This window comes from Camelina sativa, chromosome 11 (assembly GCF_000633955.1).
Source record: "Camelina sativa cultivar DH55 chromosome 11, Cs, whole genome shotgun sequence".
NCBI classification, from domain to species: domain Eukaryota; kingdom Viridiplantae; phylum Streptophyta; class Magnoliopsida; order Brassicales; family Brassicaceae; genus Camelina; species Camelina sativa.
Window position 1 is genome coordinate 16,880,919 of NC_025695.1, and position 26,128 is coordinate 16,907,046.

Below are 26,128 nucleotides of genomic sequence, written 5' to 3' on the forward strand. Positions count from 1 at the left end.
GGACCAACATAGGAGCAGGAGATGCTCCATCTACTCACACTCAAAGACATGGCATTGTGCCACCTGCTGTTTAAAACAACAACTTTGAGATCAAGTGTAGTCTCATCCAGATGATTACGAGCAACAAGTTTCACGAACTGCCAATGGAGGACCCACTGGATCATCAAGATGAGTTTGATAGGCTCTATAGCCTAACCAAGATAAATGGAGTCAGTGAAGATGGATTCAAACTCCGGCTTTTCCCATTCTCTTTGGGAGACAAATCACTCATATGGGAGAAATCACTTCCCAAGGAGTCCATCACCACTTGGGAAGCATGCAAAAATGCGTTTCGAGCCAAATTCTTCTCCAATTCCAGAACCGCAAAGTTGCGAAATGACATTTCCAGCTTTGTTCAGAAAAGCAATAAGACGTTCAGTGAAGCTTGGGAACGTTTCAAGGGATACACAAGTAGATGCCCTCATCATGGTTTCAACAATGCTTCATTGCTAAGTACACTGTACCGAGGTGTAGTCCCTAAGATACGGATGTTGCTGGACACAGCTAGTAATGGGAATTTCCTCAACAAGGATGTCGATGAAGGTTGGGATCTAGTAGAGAACTTTGCTCAATCTGATGGGCATTACAATGAGGATTATGATCGCACTATACGCTCTACTGGAGAGGATGACGCCAAGTAAAAGAGTGACATGAAAGCCCTCAATGAAAAATTGGATAAGCTCCTCAACCACCAGCAGCATGTCCATGCAATCTCAGAGGAAGACCCGTTTCAGTAACAAGATGGGGAGAGTGCTCAACTAGAGGATGCGAACTACATCAACAACCAAGGTGGTTACAACAAAGGGTACAACAACTACAAACCAAACCCGTATCTGTCATACCATAACCCCAATATTGCAAATCCTCAGGACCAAGTCTACCCATCCGCAGTCCAAGGGAACCAAGGCCAGCAAAAGCCTTTTGTCCAATACAATCAAGGCTATGCTCCCAAGCCACAATATTCTGGCAACTACCACCAACCGACTGCACCACCTGGATTCCTACAACAGCAAGGCCCGCATAACCAATCTCAAGAAGCTGACCTACGTGGCCTAATTCAGCAGATGATACAAAGTCAAGCATCGGCTGCAATGGACAATGCAAAACGGTTTGCGGAGATGAGCAACAAGATCGTTTCTAGGTATAATGACCTGAATGCCAAGTATGACTCTCTCAACACTAAGCTGTGATAACTTGAAGGTCAACACAACACACAACCACCTCAAAAAATCAACCACCTTCCAGGTAAAACTGTTCAAAACCCAAAAGACTATGCCACTGCCTAAGCCATCTTTCTAGATGATGATTTTGAGGACTACCTCACTGAGTACAACGATGTTCAAGATGGGGAGGATATGGATCACTATGGGATGAATGAGTGTCAGTACTACATATCCGAGTATGGACCTGATCCTTCACCCGAGGAGGCTGATCGAGCTGATGATCAAGCACTGGTTTGAGAATCGCAGACCAATGCACCACCCGAGGCTGAACACGATGACATACCTGATGATTGTGATCGGATGATCCATCGGGTAGACGTTCAGATGACAGATCAACCTCAACTGCCTCAAGCTGAGGAAGGGGAATTAGAGGAAAGGTTCAAAGCTGCTCTTGACATCCAGTTAGAGGCGCTTGTAGAGCGTATGTCCAAACGAAAAGCCCCGCCTCCAAAGCTCTTGCCACCACACGAACTTTGAGAGGAAATAATCAAGGAGACAGCTCAACTGGAGATTGAGGTAAATGAAGCTGTCAAGGAGATTGGGAATGCAATTCTGAGGAGTGGAATGTGTTTAGATCTTGAACTGCGAATTGAGAAAAAATTGGAGGATCCCGGCTCTTTCACCTTGCCATGTTCAATAGGCCTTAGGATTTTCAACAACTGCTTATGCGATTTGGGAGCTTCAGTCAGCATCATGCCACTATCAGTTGCCAACAAGATGGGTTTCAGCAGTTTTAAACCAAGTAGCCTGTACTTGGTTCTAGGTGATAGAACGGTCAGACACCCCATTGGTATTATGGAAAACCTGCCTCTTAGGATTGGAAGAGTGGAAGTTCCTACCGATTTCATGGTCCTTGATATGGATAAGGAACCAAAAGATCCACTGATCTTAGGAAGGCCATTCTTGGCATCAGTAGGAGCAGTAATAGATGTGAAAAAGGGAAGATCAGCATTGAGCATGGAGAACACTTCAAAATGGAATTTGGTATCAAGAAGGGAATTGAGAAGCCAACCATTGATGTACAAGCTTTTTCCACCCAGACAAAACGAAGAAGAGTCAAGCATCACAAAGAAGTCCATACTTCATTTGCTGTGGAACCTGGACAAGAACTGGAAAATCCATTAAATCAGCCAGCTACAGTGGAGAGGATTCCAAAACCTCTCCCTCCTAAAACACATGCTTAAAGAGCATGAAGAGTCAAGCTTAATGTCTTAAAACAAGCTCTCTTGGGAGGAAGTCCCAAAGATATCCTTTTATTTTCTTTTAATTTTATTTAATTATTTTGTCTTATTTTCTATTTTTACATATTTACATATATAAAAAAAAAAGAGAAAAAAAAGGAAATTTTGGGGAACCCGAGGCTCTACCCGAATGCATACCTGACGCGCCTGATTATGTCCCTACTCGGGTGGCGAGTGGAGTACGAATTCCACAAAACCCTAACCCACTCTCGGTGAAACCCTAGAAGCTGCCTCTTTTATTTAAGGGGACTATGACCCCTCTCCATCAGCATCAGAAAATCTATAAGTCTCTCAACCCTAAAAACTTTTTGTCTTCCAACTTTCTATTTCTCTCTCAAAGGATCAAGAGTCTTTAATCTCTAGGGAACTAACCCTATTGATCTCGAGTTTAGTTTCTTTTCTTTTCAAGGATTCACCAATGGCTCACAAGATGACAACTTACCAAAAGAAAGGGACAAGATCAACCTCCGCCGCTGCTAGAACCGGAGGTGACGGTGTGGATGCTCGCGATTCTCAGGGAGGAGGAAACCTTTCGCATTCCCAACCGCTGAGTGGACGTTTCCAATCCCCCACCCGATGCTCAACCTGATCATCTACCCGAGGAGACGCTCGAGCACCTGATCGGGTAGATACCCATGTTCGCTCACATAGCCCAGTAGCGGTTGCAATCCACCGTTCTCCTTGACGTAGGGACCTGTCTACGTTCGAGAGAATCATCACCGACCCAATAGAGCTTGATTCAGATACAGATGGAGGAGAACCGGAGGAGATCCAAACCTCCAGGTTAAGAAGTAGAGCTGCGGTTGCGAGAGGGAAGAGATCAGCCTCTGAAAAGGCTGAGAAGGTAGCTGAGAGAGCAGCGGAAGAAGAAGATCAAGGTACTGAGGATGAGAGCCGTGATAATGAAGAGGAGTAGAGGGAACACACACGTTTAGCATTAAGGAGGCTGAAACAAAGAGAAGTGGAGACTCCGGACAAGCTATTCAAGGTCCTCCGCAAGATGAGCTTCGTTGGTACCCGCTACCCCCACCGCGAAACGATGAAGCAGTAAGGAATCGCAAGAGACTTTGAGTTTCTTTCGACATGTACCACCTGGGCCAGATGATGCGAACCAACCTCAAAGCTTATGAGGAGGAGACGGTTCACTTCCTTTCCACGCTGCGGTTACACTACTTTAAAGACCACCCGACCCTACTACTCGATGGGGGGATCGGGTTCATCACCTTCTCCGTCCGCAACAAGGAATACCGACTCACCTACAAGGAGATGGAGGAGTTGTATGGATTCAAGGCTGGGAGTGGAGAAAACATTGAAGTAAACAAGGAAGAAATGAAATCCCTATGGCTGACAATAGGCCATAAGCTTCCCTACAAGTCTACAAGCTCAAAATCCGCTCAAATAAGGAGCCCTGTTTTGAGGTACTTTCACAAATCTCTAGCTTGCACCTTATTCGCTAGGAAAGAGACTAGAAATGTGAATGATCATGGGCTCCAACTGCTAGACGTAGCCTTGTGTGGAATATTGGATAATGCTAGGGATGGTAGACTGCTAGTAGGGGATGTTGCGGACACTAGCATGATTTTTGTGTTGGTCGATCAGTTCCTGTATCTAAAATCCTGGGCAATGAAAACCGAGAGGCGAGAGGGAGCTGGAGAGATATCCATAGGGGGTTTAGTCACACCAATTTTGGTCGCTTGCGATGTGCCCCTAAAGGGGGTAGTACATGAGCCGAGATGGCTAGACATCGACTACCTCACATTGGCGAGATTCTTGGCTTATGAGAAGCCAAATGATATGTCTCTCTTCAGGTTCGTTCATCCAGCAGTCGGAGCTACTCAGACGATCCTGCCCAACGTTGTGTGCACAAAAATCCGGCTAGGAGAGAACATAGACTTTGTGCCACCATTGGAAGAGCTGTACAACCCTGAGGAAGAATCCGCAGCTGAAGAGAGAGAGCCGACTGAGCAAGGACAGGGAGAAAACTCGGAGGACTATGATTTTGAGGAGTATGTTTGCTCTCAAAAGCAACCAGTTGGAGTGAGGTAAGCTCACAAGAGGATCGGATGGTTGAAGAGGATGAGCAAGTTCCTGGCTAGGAAAGTGAAGGACCTTACTGGCACTGTGAAGGTGATGGGAGGACAGATCAGGGAGCTGCAAGATAAGGCAAGCTGTGCCTCAGCTCCCAGTTCAGCTTATGTACCCACATGGATGGGGAGGAGCAGACCATTAGGGGGAATCCGAGGATTAAAACCTCCAGAGCCCCATAGGGCATCCTCCTACGAGTCCCACGCTGAGGAAGGTGTAACCAGACCCGATAGGTCATGGAGAAGCCATTTGGATGCCTATCCGACGCCTAACCCGACGGGGTACACGATGCCTTACACGATGCCACCATCGAGCACACATTCGGGTGACCACTCGGGTCCTTTTGCTCCAACATATCATATGCCATATCCGATGTCGTACTCGATGCACCCTGCGAGCAGCTACACAGGTGACCATTCCGAATCTCTCCCACCATACCCTTCGTACTACCCGATGCCATACCCGATGACCTACGCGATGCCCTACCCGATCAACCCCTCGGATGCTGGCCCAAGCAGGTCGTCTGTGCGCATAACCGAACTTTCTGATGAGCGAATCCTGGCGCCTGCTGAAGCCGGTGACGATCCTGGGTACACGTTGGCACGCATGGAGGCTGCCACAACCTCCTTTTTCACCAACCCATGAGGTACCACTTTCATCCAAACCATTGTTTATACCATTGCATTTTATTTTGTTTCATTTTGTGTGATTCTCATATTTATTTTTCAGACTTTTATTTATACAAGGGACTGTGTAATTTAAGTTTGGGGGAGGGTCTGAGAATGTATATAACATTGTGTTTTATTTTCTTAATTTTCTTATTTCAAATTATTGCATGCTAGTTATTCATTTGAGTCTGCATCTATTTGTACAAAAAAACCCAAAAAAAATTGAAAAAAAAAAGGTGTGTTCATGTAGTTGCATTTCCATATTAGGATTAAGTCTAGATTGCTTCATATAGGACTGTTGCATATGCATTTTAGGGGACAATGATTAAAACCACCTTGTTTAAAGCCAAACCTTAGGATTGAAGCTATAGCCCTTAATCACAGTTCATTGTTGCTAGATCAATCTTTGAAAAAAAAATGAAAAAATCTTTGTTTAAAACCTTGTGTCTTTTGAAAGCTTCCTCCACTTTTGTGAAACTTGCTTGAACATTGCATCATCTCTATATTATTGGACTTAACCTGAATTTCAATTATCTTGCTTATGGAATTTGAATATTTGCTCATGGTAACTCTAAACTCAGGTTAACATTCCATTCTTGCCAATCTTTTCGTTTAACCCGATTTGTTTTTCTCTACCCTTGAACTCAAACCTTTCTTCCAAACCTTGTTGTGAATTGTTGAGTGAGGCCTTTTCATTGTGCTATAGGTTGTGAAACCTTGAGAGTATTGAGAACGACAAAGAACTGGCTCTTGTTTTAGCTAAGTTTAGAATCATTTGGACTAGCTAATAGAATCGGTTTTGAAAGATAGGTTGTTAGCATGATTATTTGGGGTTGGCTTGAGGAATAAAAAGGAAATTAAAGAAGAAGGTCCCTATGGTTCGGTTCATTTAAGCTCTAAGTAAAAAAAAGAAAAAGATCTTGCTATAGTCTCCTAGAAAAAGAATAAAAAAAATATAGGAATATTATTAGGAGTTTAGCAAAGAAAAAAAAAGAAAAAAAAAAAATAGCTAGATGTTTAAAGATTAGACCTTAGGGATTATAAAAAAAAAGGTTAAAATCAAGGTTGTGGGTAGTTCTATTCTAGGGGGTTTGAAAAAAAAAAAAAAAAAAAAAAAAATNTCTCAAGCAGACCCTCGGGCAGGACTGGGCAGCTAGGTTTAAAGGGTTTCCATATATAAACNATGCCCTAATTGTTCTCAATCTTAGATAGTTTTCACAACTGTCTAGCATTCCATCTTTTGAGCGAAAACCACCCAAAGATATTGTTTGAAACCACCCCACCAAAAACCCTTACCCTTGAAACCAATTGAGCTTGATTCACTTTCCATTTGCAAGAATTCGCCAAACACTTTAATGAATGTGAAAGAGATGTTCTTTGGAATTGTAAGTCTTTACTAATAGTTGTAAGTATGATGATTGATCTTAGCACCGTTAAACTATCTTTAATGACTATGGTTTGAATCCTTCGCTTAGCTCAAAAGGTTATGAGTCCTATTTTTAACCTCTTCCTCCTACTTCCTTGCTAGAGGACTAGCAAGATTTAAGTTTGGGGGTTTGATAACTCTCTAATTTACATGTTTTAGGCATCGTTTTTTGTCCATATTTTGCATTATATATACCCTAACCTTAGCGTTTTTAGGTCATTAACTGTAGAAATCCACATTTAGGCTATTTAGGGTGTTGCATTCTTGCATTTGCACATTTTGGATGAAAACAGGTGCTTTAGAGCCTAAAATGGGGAGAAACAAGGTCAAATCCGAGCATGTACCTGAAGGAACTATGGAGCAGGAAGAACAGTCCGAACCTCAACCCGATCGAAGAGGATCCAAGGGCAGGAAGAACAACCCGAAGACCTATCCGAGGAGTAACCCGACCACATCCTCGAGCACCGTCTCAAGCAGACCCTCGGGCAGGACTGGGCAGCTAGGTTTAAAGGGTTTCCATATATAAACTCCCCCCTCTTCTTCCTCTCGCCCTAGCATGCCGCAGACCCTTAGAACAGAGAGCGAGAGCTTCTGGGAGAGAAACTGAGTGATCCAAACTCCTTTTCCACTTTGTTAGGATTTATTTTCATTTTCTTTTNGGCATCGTTTTTTGTCCATATTTTGCATTATATATACCCTAACCTTAGCGTTTTTAGGTCATTAACTGTAGAAATCCACATTTAGGCTATTTAGGGTGTTGCATTCTTGCATTTGCACATTTTGGATGAAAACAGGTGCTTTAGAGCCTAAAATGGGGAGAAACAAGGTCAAATCCGAGCATGTACCTGAAGGAACTATGGAGCAGGAAGAACAGTCCGAACCTCAACCCGATCGAAGAGGATCCAAGGGCAGGAAGAACAACCCGAAGACCTATCCGAGGAGTAACCCGACCACATCCTCGAGCACCGTCTCAAGCAGACCCTCGGGCAGGACTGGGCAGCTAGGTTTAAAGGGTTTCCATATATAAACTCCCCCCTCTTCTTCCTCTCGCCCTAGCATGCCGCAGACCCTTAGAACAGAGAGCGAGAGCTTCTGGGAGAGAAACTGAGTGATCCAAACTCCTTTTCCACTTTGTTAGGATTTATTTTCATTTTCTTTTTGCTATTCTTCTAGATTTCGATTCTGTACTCTTCTACTCTATTTCTATTTTCAATACAATGCAGTTTTCATTTATATGTGTTTTTATGTTTTCTACAATGAGATCTGAGTAGTGAAACAAAGTTTCTAGGGATGGGATAGACAAATATGTGTTCTTAATTGGTTAGGATGTCTTAGCTTGATTGTTTATGTTATATAAATTCCTTTCTAGATTGGTGTTCTTAATGCTATTTTCAGACCAAGAGGTTTATGAGTAGATCTAGGCTGTTTTGCCATCGAGAGATGTTGAAATGCTTGAATCAATCAATGCTAGAGATTTACTCACTTAGCCTAAGAGATTAGATGTGTAGGGAGTTTATTGACAATATTGAATCGGTTTGTATTGCCTGCTTGGTCATTTTTCTCCAACGAAAGTTGGGTAGGGGAGTGATCAAGGTTGATTTTTTTCTATCACGAGAGTGTTTTAACAAGGTTTTAGAGATTCATTGTCTAGGGAATATTTGCTTGAGGCATGTAGGACATCAATAATGGTAAGGAACACTTAGGAGTCGATTACCCCATCCTTAGAAGCTTTCACATCTTGATTGTTTACGTTTTTATTCATAACTCGACCCTATACCCAAACTGGTACTCGATCACCAGCTTCGTGTACACACTCCAGCTGTTCTTACTCTCCTTCCTTACCTGATCACTCCACCCGATCCTGTACTCGAATGCTTGCATCGAGTACTTAGGTCATGTGGTTCTTGTTTATTTATTTTCTTTTAAATATTTTGGGATTGTTAGATCAAACCCCAACTATTGCTTGGCTTGACTTGTTTGTTCTGATCATATCTTATCTGCTAGCATAACAACCATTGGATTGATAAACCCTTTGTACTACAACTGCATAGGGAATTGATACCCTGGGTGAAAATCCTATTATCAGTCCTCAAGGTATGTTAAATTCGTCTTCAGTTCCTGGATCGACTCCTCTGTGATCGCATTAGGGTATGGTATATGTTTTCTGAGTTGGGACACATGAAAGACCTAATGCATGCGCATGACTTCTGGCATGGCTAGACGATAAGCTACTTCACCAACCCTTCGCTCGATTTGGTACGGTCCTATGAACCTGACCGCGAGCTTTCCAACCTTTCCAAAACGATCTTTTCCTTTTTGGATTGTGACCTTCATGTACACCCAAACTCCAACTTCAAACTCTACCTCTCGCCTCTTTCGATCGACATACTTCTTATGGCAATCTTGGGCCTTTTTCATATTCTCTCGAATAGACTTGATCTTCTCCGTCGTTTCATCTATCAACTCATGGTTGAAACTTGTCCCCTCTCCTACCTCCGTCTAGCAAAAAGGGGTTCGACACGGCCTCCTGTACATGGCTTCGAATGGAGACATGTCGATGCTCGAGTGATAACTATTATTTTGTAGGAGAATTCAATAAATGGTAGGTTACCTTCCCAATCCGAAGACCAATCGAGTGCACATAGTCGAATCAAATCTTCTATGGGTTGAATTGTCCTCTCCATTTGTCCGTCAGTCTCTGGATGAAATGAGGTGTTCATATGGACGTCCGTCCCTAGTGCATGCTGCAGATCTTGCCAAAATATTGACTCGAACCTAGGGTCGCGATCAGACACTATGTTGGCTGTCACTCCGTGGAGCCTCATGATATATCATGTTTTTTTTGTGTTTTTTAACCATCATATAAGGAGTCTTTTTAGAGTCTTTTGATGTGCTTTTAGGTTCGTTATGAGTCTTTACAGGTTTTATAGGATTTTGGCATGGATGGAGCAAAGTGGAGCAATTTGTGATGTTTTGGAGCAATGAACCGAAGGATATCAACTTGGAGACAATAAAGGGTGATGGTGTCGATCGACACTACCCTTGGTGTCGGTCAACACCCAAGTAAGCCAACAAGAAGCCCACGTTTTTGAAGTTTTACAAAGTTACCCGAAGTTTTTCAAACTTGCAAGACTAGTCCCTTATATGTTTTAGGACATATATAGTATTTTTAGGTTTTAGAAACCCTTAAGTTTTATTTTCTGCAACCTTCTGAGATAGGTTTTGAGAGCTTTTGGGAGAGACGGATCTGAATCCATCTGTAGAGAGAAGATTCCTAAACTCCCTCTTTACTCTTTTAATATCCATTGCATATTATTCAGAAAGATGCTTTGTGTTTCATTCAATATGTCTGTGTTTCTTCACCATAGGTTGTTCTTAATGCTAGATCTTTGATTAGTCATCTGAATTTAGATTTCAGGATTACTGATTGATATGAGAATATAATTATTTTTCCTGATAAAACCATTGATGAGCAAAATTAATTTTTACAAAGAGATTTGATGTAGTAATTTTGTGAAAAATCTAAAGTTGTTTTCAAAGCTGGTCTTAACCTTGAATTTTACAAAGAGATTTGGATTTTCGAGTTTTAAACTTAGATAATATTTGCATTGAGAACTGATTTATTTTACAAAAGAGTTTAGAGTTCTAGATCTTATTTTTAATTTCTTGAATCCTATTAATTTATTGATCTAATATTATGTAATTTCCTGAGAAATTCCCTAGACCTAGCTTTTTAATCCCTTAAATTTACAACTTTATTTTAGTATTTTGCATTGCTTTTATTTCAATACAAATCATTCTGTTTAGCGTAACTATAAAACTCTATAATATATTGTGTACTCTTGAGTCTTTGTAGAATTCGACCCCTAAGTACTACAGTGATGTCTTAATTCGAGAGAGTAGCTCTAGGGTTAATTTGAGCATATCAAATTTTGGATTCATTAGGGATTTCATGGTATGTTAGATTGATTGATTGTTTGAATTCATTATCTTTCTTGTTCTTCACCATAGGTTGTTCTTAATGCTAGATCTTTGATTAGTCATCTGGATTTAGATCTTAGGATTATTGATTGATATGAGAATATAATTGTTTTTCCTGATAAAATCATTGATGAGCAAAATTAATTTTTACAAAAAGATTTGATTTAGTAATTTTGTGAATAATCTAAACTTGTTTTCAAAGCTGGTTTTAACCTTGAATTTTACAAAGAGATTTGGATTTTCGAGTTTTAAACTTAGATAATATTTGCATTGCGAACTAATTTATTTTACAAAAGAGTTTAGAGTTCTAGATCTTATTTTTAATTTCTTGAATCCTATTAATTTATTGATCTAATATTCTGTAATTTCCTGAGAAATTCCCTAGACCTAGCTTTTTAATCCCTTGAATTTAAACAGTTTTATTTTAGTATTTTGGATTGCTTTTATTTCAATACAAATCATTCTGTTTAGCGTAACTATAAAACTCTATAATTTATTGTGTACTCTTGAGTCTTTGTAGAATTCGACCCCTAAGTACTACAGTGATGTCTTAATTAGAGTGTAGCTCTAGCGTTAATTTGAGCATATCAAACTTTGGCGCCGTTGCTGGGGACTCTTTTGATCTACCATTAGATTTGAGTTTTTTTTTGTCTAAGCTTTTCTTTTTATTTGCAACTAACACGTTTTTGTTTCTCTTCTCTTATGTGTTTTAGGTGTATGCCTTCTAAGCCTAGCACTTAGCACAATAAGACTGGTCCAATTGTGAAGCTTTCAAACCAAGAGTTGGAAAAATTAGAGCGTGAAAACCGAAAAGCAGCCAAATCTTTGAAGATGGTCAACACAATCATTCTGAGACCTGATGACGATGGCGTTTTAAGGGATCAAGAGGGCCACTTGCGCAATGAGTAGGGCCAAAAGATTGATGCAGAGGGCAACATGATTTATGAGATTGTTGTCGCTGAGGAGTAGAATGATGGTGTCGATCGACACCCACTTCCAGCTGTTGCACATGGAGCTGCCGACCACGTCCAAAACCTGCAACCGGTTCACTGGCAGGACCCAAACCGGGATTTGATCAGGGTCATTGCAGACTACAATAGGGCTGACCTGGTTTATGACAACCGTTCTGCCATTGTTCCACCTCCATTCCCAAAGAATGACTATGAGCTGAAGCCTGCATACTTCCAATTAGTTGGGCAGAGACCTTTCTCCAACCTGCCAAATGAGAAACCTCTGGACCAGACTGAACATTTTGAAGATATTGTGACTAGTATCAAGGCTAATGGTGTTACGGAAGACTACATCTACTGCAAGCTATTTCCATACTCACTTGCATGAGAAGCATCTCAATGGTTGAAGCAACTGCAACCTGGATCACTGACAAATTGGCAAGACATCAAGGTGGCTTTCCTCACTTTTATGATGATGCAATGTCTGATGAGCTGAGAGTCAAGCTATCCTCTTTTAAGCAAAGACCGGATGAAGCCTTCAAGGCAGCTTGGGTATGATTCAAAGGTTATCAGAGGGACTGTCCACACCATGGTTTCTCAAGGGTACAATTGTTGAGTATCTTCTTCAGAGGATGTGACTAGGAGTATCAGTAAGCCTTGGACGCTGCCAGCCATGGGAATTTCAAGACAAGATTTCCAGATGAGGCTAAGCATCTGATTGAAAATCTGGCCTTCAGCGATAGCACTAAGTGAGCCAATGCTGAGAGAAAAAAATTACATGGAGGCAATGATTCATACCAGCTAGCTTCAGTTAATGCTAAGCTTGATTAAGTGCACAATCTTTTTATAGGTAAGAAATCTGTTCATTTTGCTGCTGAGGTTGAGACATTTGAGCCAAAGCCAGAGAATGAAGAAGAGAACGTCAATTTTGTGTAAGGATTTGGGTATCAGGGACAAAAGTTTGGCAATCAGCAAGGCAAAAGGCCTTACAATTGTAACTCTTCAGGCTACACTTCCAAGCTATATTACCAAAAGCAGCAACAGAACAACAGTTTTACAAGGACCTATGGTAATTCATCTAATCAGTTTTCACCTCCACAAACTTTTGAGAGTTGAATGGAAGCCATGCTTGATCAGAGTCTTCAGGGATAAGAGCAGTTCGCAGTGACATTCAATGGGAAGATTGATAATATCTACACTGAGCTTAGTGGAAAGATTGATGCATTGAATGTTCATGTTAAGAAGCTGGAGAGTCAAGTTCCACAGACTGATGGGTCTGTTAAACGACAAGAGGGTTTTCTTTCTGCAAGAACATAGTCAAACCCCAAGCATGCTTGCAATGCCATATCAGTGAGAGATGAAGATGATGATGAATTTGCTTCCGTAGAACAGGGAGAGAGATCAACCGAGCTCAACACAGAGGAGTCGACACCAGATGATGGTGTGGATCGACACCAACTGGGTGTCGGCGACACTCATCTGAGACAGAACCTGACGTTACAAAATCTCCGATTCTAGTTGCTAAGAGTAGGCATGACCAAAATTAAACCGTAACCGCATTTCGGACCGTATTCAAACCGTAACCGTATAAAATGGTTAAAACCCATAACGTTAACCGTAAATATATGGTTAAATTATATTAACCATAACCATTAATTAACCATAACCGTATCAAAACCGTTGGTTAACCGCATAGTTAAACCGTAACTGTTTTAAAAACATAATAAAATATACAAGTAATTATTTGTTTAATATCAATCATATAATATATAGAAATATAATTACACTAAAAGAACATATTAATTATAAATAAATAATATCAATTATATTATATCATCAAATTAAATAATAATACAATATCATATTATCAATGAACTGTAACCGTATATAACTGTAACCACTTCAACCGGAACCGTATTTAATAGTAACCACTTTAACCGGAACCGTATTTAACCTTAACCATTTAACAATTTTATTAAATGGTTATGGTTAAGGTTAAACAAAATTTTTAACCGTAACCGTGGTCATGCCTAGCTGAGAGGATATACAATCCTAAGATTCCTTTTCCTAAGCCAAGACGGTCTAAGCAGGAGATGGAGGAATCTAGATGTAATGCTATGACAGATAAGGTGATAATATAAATGTCTTTGGTTGATGTAGTAAAATTTTCTCCTAGGATTAAGCAGTATATTAAAAGAATGGTATCAAATGGTTTGAGCCCTGAGGAAGGAGCACTACTTACCAAGGATGTTAGTACATGATACTAGGATTTTTGAATGTCTATCCTAGTAGGTTCAACTAACCTTATGTAGTTGTAATACTTAAGGTGTCAATCCAGTTGGGAACTTTGCTATCACTCAAGATGCAATCAAAGTATTACAAGTCAAGCCAATTCAAAGAGTGGGTTTATATATAACAATCCTAGAATGGTTGAAACACAAAAAGAAAATGAACTAAAATATTAGAAACGAACATGAATGACAAGAAGCAAAAATGAATGAGTAAAAGCAGAAACAAGTCTAAGCATGAACTGAACAATAAGAACATAAACTGTCTCAGGAATGTAATAACAATCAGAAAGATAGAAGTCCTAAGGATGGGAGTAATTGATGTCGGCGAAGTCTCCTAGTCTACAGAGTGTTTAATATGCCACAAGCAAACTATCCCTAGACAATGAACCTCAAGACTTAGCTAATCCAATCTCTTGGCAGAAGCTACTTAGACTCAAACTTTTCCAAACCTAGCTCTCGCTAGAGAAACATGGTCACGCAGGCATGACGAACCAGTTCATTCACGTCAACAAACACCCTAGACAACTAATCTCTTAGGCTAGGCATGTAAGTCTCTAGAACTAGTTGGTCAGACATTTCATCAAACACCTTTTGGGTGTGGAAATTTTTAAGACCTAGTTCCAAATGATCAGAGAGAAACTAGCATTTCTAACTCTAGTGCAGAAGGGAAACATACGAATCTAAGCTTAAACATCCTATATACTAAGATTTTCCACCTAATCTATCCCATCCTCAAGAACTCTAACACTACTCAGATCTAGAAATCATCATCACCAAGAACACAAACCCAGAAAACATTAAATCAAGCATAATCAGATAGACAAAAATGAGATGAACAACTTTGTAGAAGAAATCAAATGCAAAAACTCAATAAATTCAAAGATATTTGGATTACAAAATCAGAAAATGTTTAAGGTGGCAACAGATAAAGCTTAAGGTAAAAAACGATATCTCCTGGGTAAAGACTTGAAAGAGTATTTATAGCAAAACATGGAAAGCCCTAAAACATAAAACGACAAGATAGAGATGCGGTTCGGGAATCTTCAGAAGCGTGCGAGACGGGTCGTTCTAGTCGCATGTTTGGCGTGGTCGGTCGAGACGCATGTCATCTTTTCCAGGCATGGTGGGTCGAGTGGGATGACATCCATTTCAGGCGTTCTTGGTCGAGTCGCAAGTCGTCTCTCCCGGGAGCGTTGGTCGAGTCACATGTCGTCTCTCCCGGGAGCGTTGGTCGAGTCGCATGTCTGGAGTCGCATGAATTGAGTCCCGGGAGTGTAGCTAAGGCTTCATTCGGCTCCAACAGTCTGGACACCTCCTAAATACCTGAAATACTCCAAAATACACAATGAAATGCATAATTTATGCAGAACTACCTAAGTATGCATTCTATGAAAAAGAGACTAACAATGATACAAAATAATGAGTTATCGTCCTAGCTAAATGCATCATAACTACATGGTAAGGAGAGACAAAATAGACATATCAACTCCCCCAAACTTATTTTTTGTTTGCCCTCAAGCAAACAATCAGGAACAAAGTATGGAAGAGAGGTGTGAAGATGGGGTCTCATAACCTAAAACTTGCTGAATAGAGTAGTTAGAATCAATGTCCTTGTTATTAATTCTATGATGCATGGTGAGGGAACTTTATTTAAAAACTTTAGACAAGTTCTTCACAACCTGAAACGATTCCAATCTTTACACATGCAATCCTATCAATCAGTCCCTTTAACATTCATTAAGAGAACATTGTTAAATAAGGTCGTATGTTGGTGAATTGGTTATTTTCACAAGTCAAGGTAATGAGGTAATGGAAAAACCTTTTGTTGCAAATTGGAGTATTCTATTCAACTTTGAGATCTATTTGAAAGATGTGTGTTATAATGACTGAAAGATGGAAAATTAAAAGGAATTATGACACTTGACACCCCATGTTGCTTTGGAGTAAATCATAGTAATGGAAGAGTTGGGTTTTTTTACCTAATGAAAAGCTGAAAATGAGGAGCATGGAGAAATTATTTCTAGTAAAAGGAGACTAGAGTGACTATAACCAAGTGGAAACTTGCGGTTCGTTGTTGATCAGAAAAATTTGAAATATTCGAAGAGAACATCTAGGAGGAGGACACTCCCAGTTGAGTTGGATACTAAGTACGGGAGGAACTAGTTCACAAATTCGACGACCACTTTATTTTAAGTGGGAGAGAATTGTAACATTCTGGATTTTTACAATTGGGCTTTGTTACTAAGATCAGCCCACTAAAAGCTCAATTGAAGTTAAAGCAGAGGAGAAGAGGGTTTTGCTGTGTGCTCTCGTTAAGCCGCGAATAGAATCGGGGATTATCAAACCTAAAACCAGCAGCCTCCGAGAGTAGGAGAGACGAGAGAGCGCTGAGCCACCATTGTTGTGGTCCCGTGATGGCGTTGTAGTTAAAGACCTGTGATAAAGCAATCGCTAAGTCCATCGTTGTTGATGTTGGAGTTCAGCACTCTGATATTCTCTGTTGTCGTCAAAGGCGGTTGTTTTTTACCATTGGTCACCGGATATGGCACCCACTGTTACCGGAGTAGTTGTAATCATCGTCTAAACCATTAAAGGTAAGGAAACCTAGATCTTCTTTGTAACTTTTGCAGGAAAGTTACTGGCTTTGTCTGATTTGTCGCTTTGTGTTGTTCTATATTGTTGTGGCATGAGGACCTAACCACCGTGAGCTTGATCCACCGTAGTCCGTAGACGAGTATTGCCGCCGTGTTAACAGTGCGTCGAGACTAGTCACCGTGAGAGGTAAACGATGAAGCGTTAGGTCTCGTATGGTTGTTGTTGTGTTGTTTGTTCATTGCTAACCAGTATTTAACCAACTAAACCAGGAGATTTAAGTCCTGAACAGAAAGCTTGATTATCGAACGTGCATGGTGTCGTGCATCGTCACGTGTGTTGACGGTGACGTTGGTTAATTTAATATTGTGGTGAATCGATTAGTGTGCTGGTCTACGAATCTTTATTAACATTTTTTAAGTATATTTTGTTTTATGTTTTTCAAGTTTTGCTTATTTAATTTATTTTATTTACAATATTAACCTTTAATAATTATCCTAAAATAACATTTCATAAAAACTTAATTAATGGAACTATTTAAATCGACCTAATTTGATACGTTTATTGTCATAAATAGCTTGACAACATCTATACATTTCGATGTTTCCAAAAACAACTCTACGTATTAAATTTTTAATTCCATAAAAATCTCCAAATCTATTTTAATATATTTTCAGAGACTGTATAATCTCTTAAATTTAAATGACACAGCCGAATTTGAGTAACAAATGATTACAATCCTGCTATCTTAACATTTTTGGAGTACATTTTTGTGCCATCCTCTTATTTTCCATAAGATTTCCACAACTAGCCTTATGTTAAATCAATTATTCAAAACTCATTATAGTTAATTGTGTACACTTACATCTTGGGTCGGTTTTAAATTTTGATTTAAAACCCGATTACACTAATCGGATCCTTCTTTGAATCCTTAATTACTAACAGTCTAATTAATCCTTCAAAATTCCGAGATAAACGTATAAGGAAATATATATACACGAAATCCTTTACTAATATGCATTTAATCAGTAGGAATGTCAACAAGTAAAATCCGGGTGGTTTAAATCCCAAAAATATTGCAACACAATAAAATTTATAGAAATTAGAGAATAAATTTTGCACAAATCTCGCAATCGTTTATAGTACTCCAATATACAATCTTCCTATAATATGGCAATCGAGCATTAAACATATGAATTTCATAACTACAGCCGAGCATTTTTTAAGTATATACCTTATTAATCTTACCTAAATAAAAACACTTCGGATCTTATAATATCTTCTAAACTTGCGAATCAAGAATTGAACCAACCCACAATACCAAAACCCTATCATCATCTCAAATACTATATATGTGTCATTCACGACACCTACCTAAGCCACCAAACTAAATACATATATTGAAAATGGTCGCTTCATTTGCCTATCTAAGACACATACGTCCATACAGCGTGGCAAGTTCATGTCAAAGTTTTCTACTCATGGCGACAATACACACAATGATCCTATCTCTGATTCAAACTAATTATCCTTGGTTAAGTTTCAGAAAAAATTTAGTGGTGATCTAAATGCTAACATTTTGATTGGTAAGTTTATTTCTAATATGTGTTTAAATTTTGTTGAATTCTCATTCAACACTCATGTCTAAATCTCATTAAAAAAATTGTAGATGTGATTGGGCAAATCCTCAACATTGGAGATATTGACATGAGCTTAACAACAAGATAACTAATAAGCTTGATTTCGAAATGAGAGATGAAACGTAAGTTAATTGTTTTTTAAATCTTATAATTATCAGCCATATTTACGTATATGTGATAACATTAGTTTTCAATACTAATTTATTCAAACAGTGAGAGACTGCCATGTACCTTGTGCCGACTCTGATGGGATAGTCGTCATTTTCCTAGGAACTATATTTCTGTATCGCTAATTGATGGGATAGTCGCTAATTTATTTGAACAAGGTTTTCTTTTTTGCAAAAAAAAGAATAGGAACTATATTTAATCATGTTTATAACAATTGAGTTATTAATATTTAAGGTACAAAAAGTTTATCCAACCTATTCGATGCTCACAAGTTCATGTGAAATCCATCATTTCTTAAGTCTACTTTCATTTGTTCGTTAATATTGGCAGGGCCGTGCCTATGAGTAAGAAAAAAGGCAATTGCGTTCGCCCCAAAATATATTGTTTTTTTTTTGTTTTTTTTAACCCTCAATTTTGGAAAATATGGTATATCATTATGGTTTTGGGAGTCTTATTATTTTCTAAACAATCCATGTATGACTCTTTTTTTCTTAAAATATACAAAAAAAATAGTACCCTAAATTGTGAATGAATCGAGTAAGGTCGTGACATAGAAGCAAGAAAGATTATGAAAAATTGGTGAGCGATTATGTTTTAATTTTTTAGATTATTTTTTTATGTTTTTGAAAAAATTATATAATTTTAAGTTTTTAATGTTTATTTATTATAATTTTGTATTTTCATATTTATTTATTTTTTCAAAATTATATTAAAATGACCTCTAATTTAAGTTCGCCTTAAGCCCCGATAAATCTGGGCACAACAGTGAATATTGATTTACTTTTTGTACACTTTATTGATTTGTTTTATTTTAATTCTTAATGATATACAGACTCCCTATGATGGCCTCACTCTTCTATCACCGGTCTTGCAAGATACACAATACTATAATATTCCACTATAAAACAACTAAGATGAAAAAAGAAGAAAGAAGAACCTTCGTCTGGATATATTTACGAAGACTCCATCTCCATTTTCATGAAGTGATTATACAAGTGACATCTACAAAGCATGTACATAGTGAATTTAGAATAATATTGTTCTTCTGCATCTGCTCGCAATATTTTATATCTAACTAATAGTAGAAAAAAGTTTATATGAAGTTATTGTAGGGTCAAAAAAAAAATTAAGGAGTCAATTGTGTTATTAAATTTTTTTAATAGGGGTTAGTTGTGCTATTTTATCTGGGTCAATTTGATTTTTTTCCTAATATTTTTCACTTAATTTTATTAACGACGAAGCATACAAATAAAAAAGTTATATTCAAAATTTTATAGAACACTATAACATTTATATTCAAAATCAAAGAAACTCGATTTACCTATAATACAAAATCATTTAAATTATATATATACAAAAAATGAAAAAAAAAAAACAATTGACCCGTGGTGTACCGCGGGGTAAATTCTAGTTGATATTAATCTGGAACCATGCGATCGTGGAATGAATTGTGATGCTATAAATTATTTAGATTGTTGGTTTAATTTATTCATTAAACTAAATCTAATTAATTATGGAAAATATTAAATGGAGACAATGGTTTGGGTTGGTTTAATAGATTAAATCATGGATTATTACCTGGAAATAATCTTTGGTTGGTTAATCTCAACTGTTGCAGGTTAAGACTGTTTTGAAGTGGATTTCCGTTGTCGGTAGTTCTAAACTGAGGATTCTATTTGTGTGGCTAAGGTGAGGACTAGTTGGTGTTGTCTACATATGCAGATGTGTTTGGATAGTTACTTAGCTTAAGGTTAAGGTGAATATACCTATATATTACATAGTATATAAGTAATGTATATTTGGATGAGTGTAGATCTTATTTATACATATATAAATATATATTTATTATAAAATATAAGAACTAGAATAAACGTGAGAATAGAAAATGAATGTGTGTTGATTGATATTGATGTTGTTGCATGACTGCATGTTGTTGTGGTGAAATAAGTGCTTGTGTGTGAGGAGATAGGTGACAATGGCACGTAGATGCGGTGAGCCGCAGAGAGTCATGCAAGGAGAGATCCTTGTACTTGTCTGGTGGTCTACGGGCGCGGAATTCAGGTAGATCAGGATTGGTTGATGAGCCAACGAGTGCGTTGTGCGTGGAAGAAGTGCGGGAAACCAGAGGAATCCGGATACGCTAGTGAAAATATGCAGGAAGAAGCGCAAATGCATGAGGAATCCAGTAATGCACGGGTTGGCGTGTCTTGACATGTGGTATCATGGGACATAGATCCATTTGTGTGTTGTGTGCATATGTTTGTGTGTCATAGGATTTAGGATACAGTGATTGCTGCTTGTCTTAGGTTTAGACTCTGTGATTGTCTAAGCGTATTTGGGTGTAGAGACTTCGGGAGCCCTGAGGCTTTCCCTCACTGAGTTATTATCAATTGCTCATCCCTCTATCTTTGCAAGATGGTTAAGCTAAGTGTTCTTTTCTCATGGTTAGTTGGTGGTTTTGCGATTAAAGAGTGTTCTGGGCCAGGCGAGGAAGTCAACCCGTTGACCAGCTTCAGGTTCTGAGTTCGGGTATTACACCAAGAATTTGAACAAACCTCTCAACTGAATCCAAATCAGCTTTCAAAGCTGGACCACCTCTTATATGTCCATCCACTTTTTCCAGGAAGTAGTCATTTTATGGTTTATCTTCAGCCTCTATTTTCTCAAATGCAACTCTCAACTTTAGAGCTTGTTCTAACATGAGATAGGTAGAATTCTATCTGGTCTTCACATCTAATGGCAGGCTTCCCCTTATAATTTTTCATGTTTCCACACTTAAATCAAAGGCCTTGAGTCTATTTGTTGAAGACCTCACATAGTGGATTCCATTGCAAACAACCTCAAGACTGCTATTTATATCATGCAATCTTTTCTTCACAACCAGATTGAATATGTGAGCAGCACATATCAAATGCAAATTTTCACCTTTCGGTATCAATACATTACTTCCATTCTTCTGCATCATTGCTTTCTTGAACTTAGTCATAGCTGAAGTGTTAGTTGTAGTGTTATCAACAGTGATGCAAAATATTATATGTATGCCCCATTCTTCCAAACATTCTAGAAGACAGTTACTAACTGTTACACCCTTATGATCATAAACATTCTTAAATCATATAATCATCTTCTTTAGCCTCCACATAACATCAATAAAATGAGTTGTTATTACTATGTAACTAGCTCCAATAGTGGGAGCAGCCCATATATATATGTATTCACAGACAACTTCTGTTTCTTGTGCTCAAGAATCTTTTTCACTGCTGCCTTCTTCTTCTCATAAATCTCCACAATGTCTCTTGTATCCGTTTTCCTAGAATGAGGTTTATACGGCTGAAATTTAGAGCAGAAATGCCTCCAAGCTAAGCACTCTACGAAAGATAATGGTAGCTCAGCTAAAGCCAATATTTCATTTGTAGCTACTCTAAACAATGCTTCATTGACCTTACTCACTCTAACATTACTACCAACACCATAAAGAGTTAAAACATATTGAACATTATCTTTATTAGCAATTGGCCACACCTTAAACGCCTTGCATGTCTTTTCAATATGTTTCCTCAGAGTAGAGGTTTCAGACTTGGTTGCACAATCCAATTCTCACCCACAATAATTGCAACTACACTTGTGTTTTTTTCTACTCTCGTGAAATGTTGCCAAACATACGACATTTCTTTCTTTTTTGCATTACTACCTTGTTCACCTTCTTTCCCTTTTAATTGCCAGTCTTATCAGTATTAGGTGTTTCCACCTCATCATCGTCTATCACCTCTAATTCATCATCGTCAGTTTCAACCTCCATCGGATCATTGTGGTCTATCCCTGTTGGATTATCATAAGACGCCATCTACATCAAATATTCAAAAGCAAGCCTTAGTCAGAAACTCAGAATCTTGAAGCCAAATACAATCAACAATAGTCTCATTTTTTAAAACTCGAGCTTTAGGTGCTGGGTCTTGGGGCATGTTCTCCGATCATCGCCCTCGATCTTCATGAAAATAAGTTAATGGTCACGTACTCACCTTAAGGTAATTCGAACAATAATTACAACTAGGAGAGACTCTCCTCGCGTCTACAACTGCCCAGCAACGTCCGTTAACTTTCAAATACCTCCGGTGAAAAGCTAGCCCTAGTCTTCATGGAGCTTCCCACAAAATCTTGTATTGATCACGTAACAGACGAGACCAAGATCATAATTATAATCCTGTTGGTCCCAGTTCGCATATGAGAAAAAACGTTCCACTAAATTGCAGATATCTCCTATGAGTACGATTTACTATGTTGGAACCCTTTCCTCCCGAACCCTGACGATTATACTTTCTCCCTAATCTCCTTCACACCACGCCAAGCTTCTGTCTCTCCCTCTCTTTGCTTATGATAACTCTCTAATTTACATGTTTTAGGCACTTTTTTCATCCATGTTTTGCATTATAAATACCCTAACCTTAGCATTTTTAGGTCCTTAATTTTAGGCATTTGCATTTAGGCCGCTTAGGGTGCTGCATTGTTTCATTTGTGCATTTTGGATGAAAACAGGTGCTTCAGAGCCTAAAAAGGGTAAGAATGAGGTGAAACCCAAACATGTACCCGATGGAGTGATCGTGCAAGAAGAACAGTTCGAACCATAATTCGATCAAAGAGGATCTGAGCGCAGGAAGAACAACCCAAAGCTCTACCCGAGGGTCTACCTGACTAGAACCTCGTGTTAACCTCGTGTAGACCTTTGGGCAGAGCTGGGCAGCTAGGTCAAAAGGGTTTCCATATATAAACTCCCTTCCTTCTTCTCGCCTCAGGAAGCTGCAGAAACTCACGACCCCAGAGAGCGAGAGCTACTGAGAGAGAGAGAGAGAGCGATTTACACTTTTCAAGTTTTGTTAGGATTCGATTTTCACTTCTTTTTAACTACTCTTCCAATTTCAATTCTGTACTCTGTTATATATTTTAGTTTTTCAATTCAATGCAATTCTCATTTGCTTGTGTTTTTATGTTGTTTAACATGAGATCTGAGTAGTGAAGCAAGGTTTCTAAGGATGGGATAGGGGAGTATGTGTTCTTAATCGATTAGAGTGTTTTAGGATTGATTGTTCTTGTTTAAAATTCCCTTCTAGAGAAGTGTTCTTAATGCTAGTTTCAGACCGAGAGGTTGAGGCCAGATCTAGGGTATTTTGCCATCGAGGGATGTTTGTTGAAATGCATGAATCAACTTATGCTAGAGATTTACTCACTTAGCCTAAGAGATTAGATGAGTAAGGAGTTTATTGACAATAGTGAATTGGATTTTAATGCCTACTTGATTATGTTTCTCCAACGAGAGTTGGGTAAGGAAGTAGTTAAGTCTGATTGTTTCTACCACAAGAGTGGATTAGCAAGGGTTAGAGATTCATTGTATTGGGAATAGATTGCTTGAGGCTTGTAAAACATTCTAGGTTGATTAGGAATACTTATGAACCAATTACCCAATCCTTAGGACCTTTCGTATTTGATTGTTACTCGACCCATTACCTGGACTAGTACTCGATCACCAGTCTCGTGTATACCCTCGTGTTGTTCATCTTTGTGTTCTTGATTCTTCTGTTACCCGACCTCCCACTCAATCCGATACTCGATTGCTTGCATCGTGTACTTAGGTCGTGTGGTTCTTGTTTTTATTTCCTTTTTTTTTTACCTTAGGTTGATAGTTAAAAACCCACACTATTGCTTGGCTTGACTTGCATTGTTCTGATTATATCTTATCTGCTAACATCACAACCATTTGGATTGATAACCCTTTGTACTACAACTACATAGGGAATTAATACCCTGGGTGAAAAAAACCCTGTTATTAGCTTTACTCATATCCTAAGCACGAAGTCAGCAACAACAACATCAAGGAGAAGGAGTTATGGAGCAAGGACAGCTGAACCAGACGCGGACATGGCTTTGGACATGGATGCCATCTCAGACACGGACGCAACCATACCAAGACATGGATCATGGACACAACTTCAAGTTCCAAGAATCATGCCTGAGGCGAACACACAGAGCAAGAGTGCAGCAAGGAACGTGAGAACAAGTGCAACCTCTTTGTCCAACAGTTCGTCCAAGACCACGACCCCACCTCAAGCCGCCAACTGATGACATCCGACAATGCAATTTGGACCGTCTTCATCCTTACCCAAGGATGAAGACACCAAAATCATTAGGAGAACTTGTACTCTTTTTTTTACTTCGGGTTTGTCCCATTAGATTTACCAAAAAGTTTTTAACAAGGCAAGGAATCTTAATGCATCACCACGTCCAAACCAATGACGTGGCGAACCTTCCTTATTTTTGTGACCGTTGTAATAAGGGCTACGTGTGTGGCCGTGTATTAGTCTGCGTGTTAATGTCTCCTCTTGTACTCAGCCTATTTAAAGGCAAAGAACCTCATTGTAATCTTTAGACTTGATTGAATAAACAAAGGTTATCCTTTTCCTTCTTGTCTCGCTCCTTCGTCACTCAAATAGCTTAGGCTAGAGTTCAAAAACCCTAGAAGGCTCAAACTCTTGTTTTCCTCTTCTAGTCAGTATCACGAGCCCTTCCATCACTCGTGAGTTCACTGCTTTGATTCGCTCATCTCTACTACATTCATATTGGATTGAGTTACTTACCGAGACGTTTGCATCTGCTTCGCTTCCATCTAATCTAGGGATTTTAGGTCGAGTTAATTACTAGAATCTCTAGCCATTCTCACCAATCCTTCCACAGAAGCCTTGGCCAGTTTGAGTTCCAATCATTCGTCGTCGCAAAACAACCGTCCGATCTATCAAACCGGTCGTCTGTCCGAGAGGTCCTTCATCTGTCTGATCGATTAGAGCGTCTGTCCGTACGTGCGAGGAGTCCATCCCTTCTCCGATCCTAAGGTGTATGCCGAGGTCACATCAAGGAGCGTCGAGACTTATAAAAACAGATGAGGGGTTTTGGTTTATTTAGTCTAACCAAGATTTAATTAAAACGAAAGAAAGTAATTAAAATCCACTCTCTTGGCGTATTCTACACATCACAATTCTATTACCGGAAGAACACGGGTGTTACAGAGATCTTTAAAATATTATTTAGGATTTCGAGGTTTGTCTGTTTGTCTCTGACTTCATATAAAGGGTGACAAAAAGTAGAAAGAGAGAGTGGAGTATAGAGGAAAAAACTCAAACGGCAGATAGAAATGTAAAGAACACTAAACTCCCTTTTCCCCTTAAATGAAATGTTTCGGGTTTTTGGGTTACTCGTTCGAGTATCGGATAAACCCCAAAACCGAAGCAATACTCACAATGCATATTATAAAGGACCCAACAGTATAAAATGGCATAATCCGAATCAATACGAAACCCGGTTTTTCGTGTCGGTTCTGGTTTGGGTTTACATATCCGGAGTTTCTGCCAAGGATTTAACGAGTCCCTAGAACACCTTTTTCGTCATCGCTTTGATTCCACGATCACACATGATCTTTACCTGTACCACAAAAAAACAATTGAGATGTGTGAGTATTATTACAAATACTCAGTGAGACGATCCTCCCATCTACTGAGATATACACACAAGCCAAAATACAAACACAAACAATACAAGTAAATCAGGTAACCAAAATAACACATCAACCGCCTGAGAACTGGTGTAGACCGACAATCCCACCCAACACCACCAGTGTCAACTAACACCACCGTTGTCAACTGACACCTATCTGGTGTCAACCGACACTCTCGTTCTACAACTCGCGAACCATCACCAATACCCTAACATCGATTCCAGTTGACTCTCCTCGAAATATCTCGGCTCCCAAAGCCACCAACTCCACCATGACTCCCACAACAA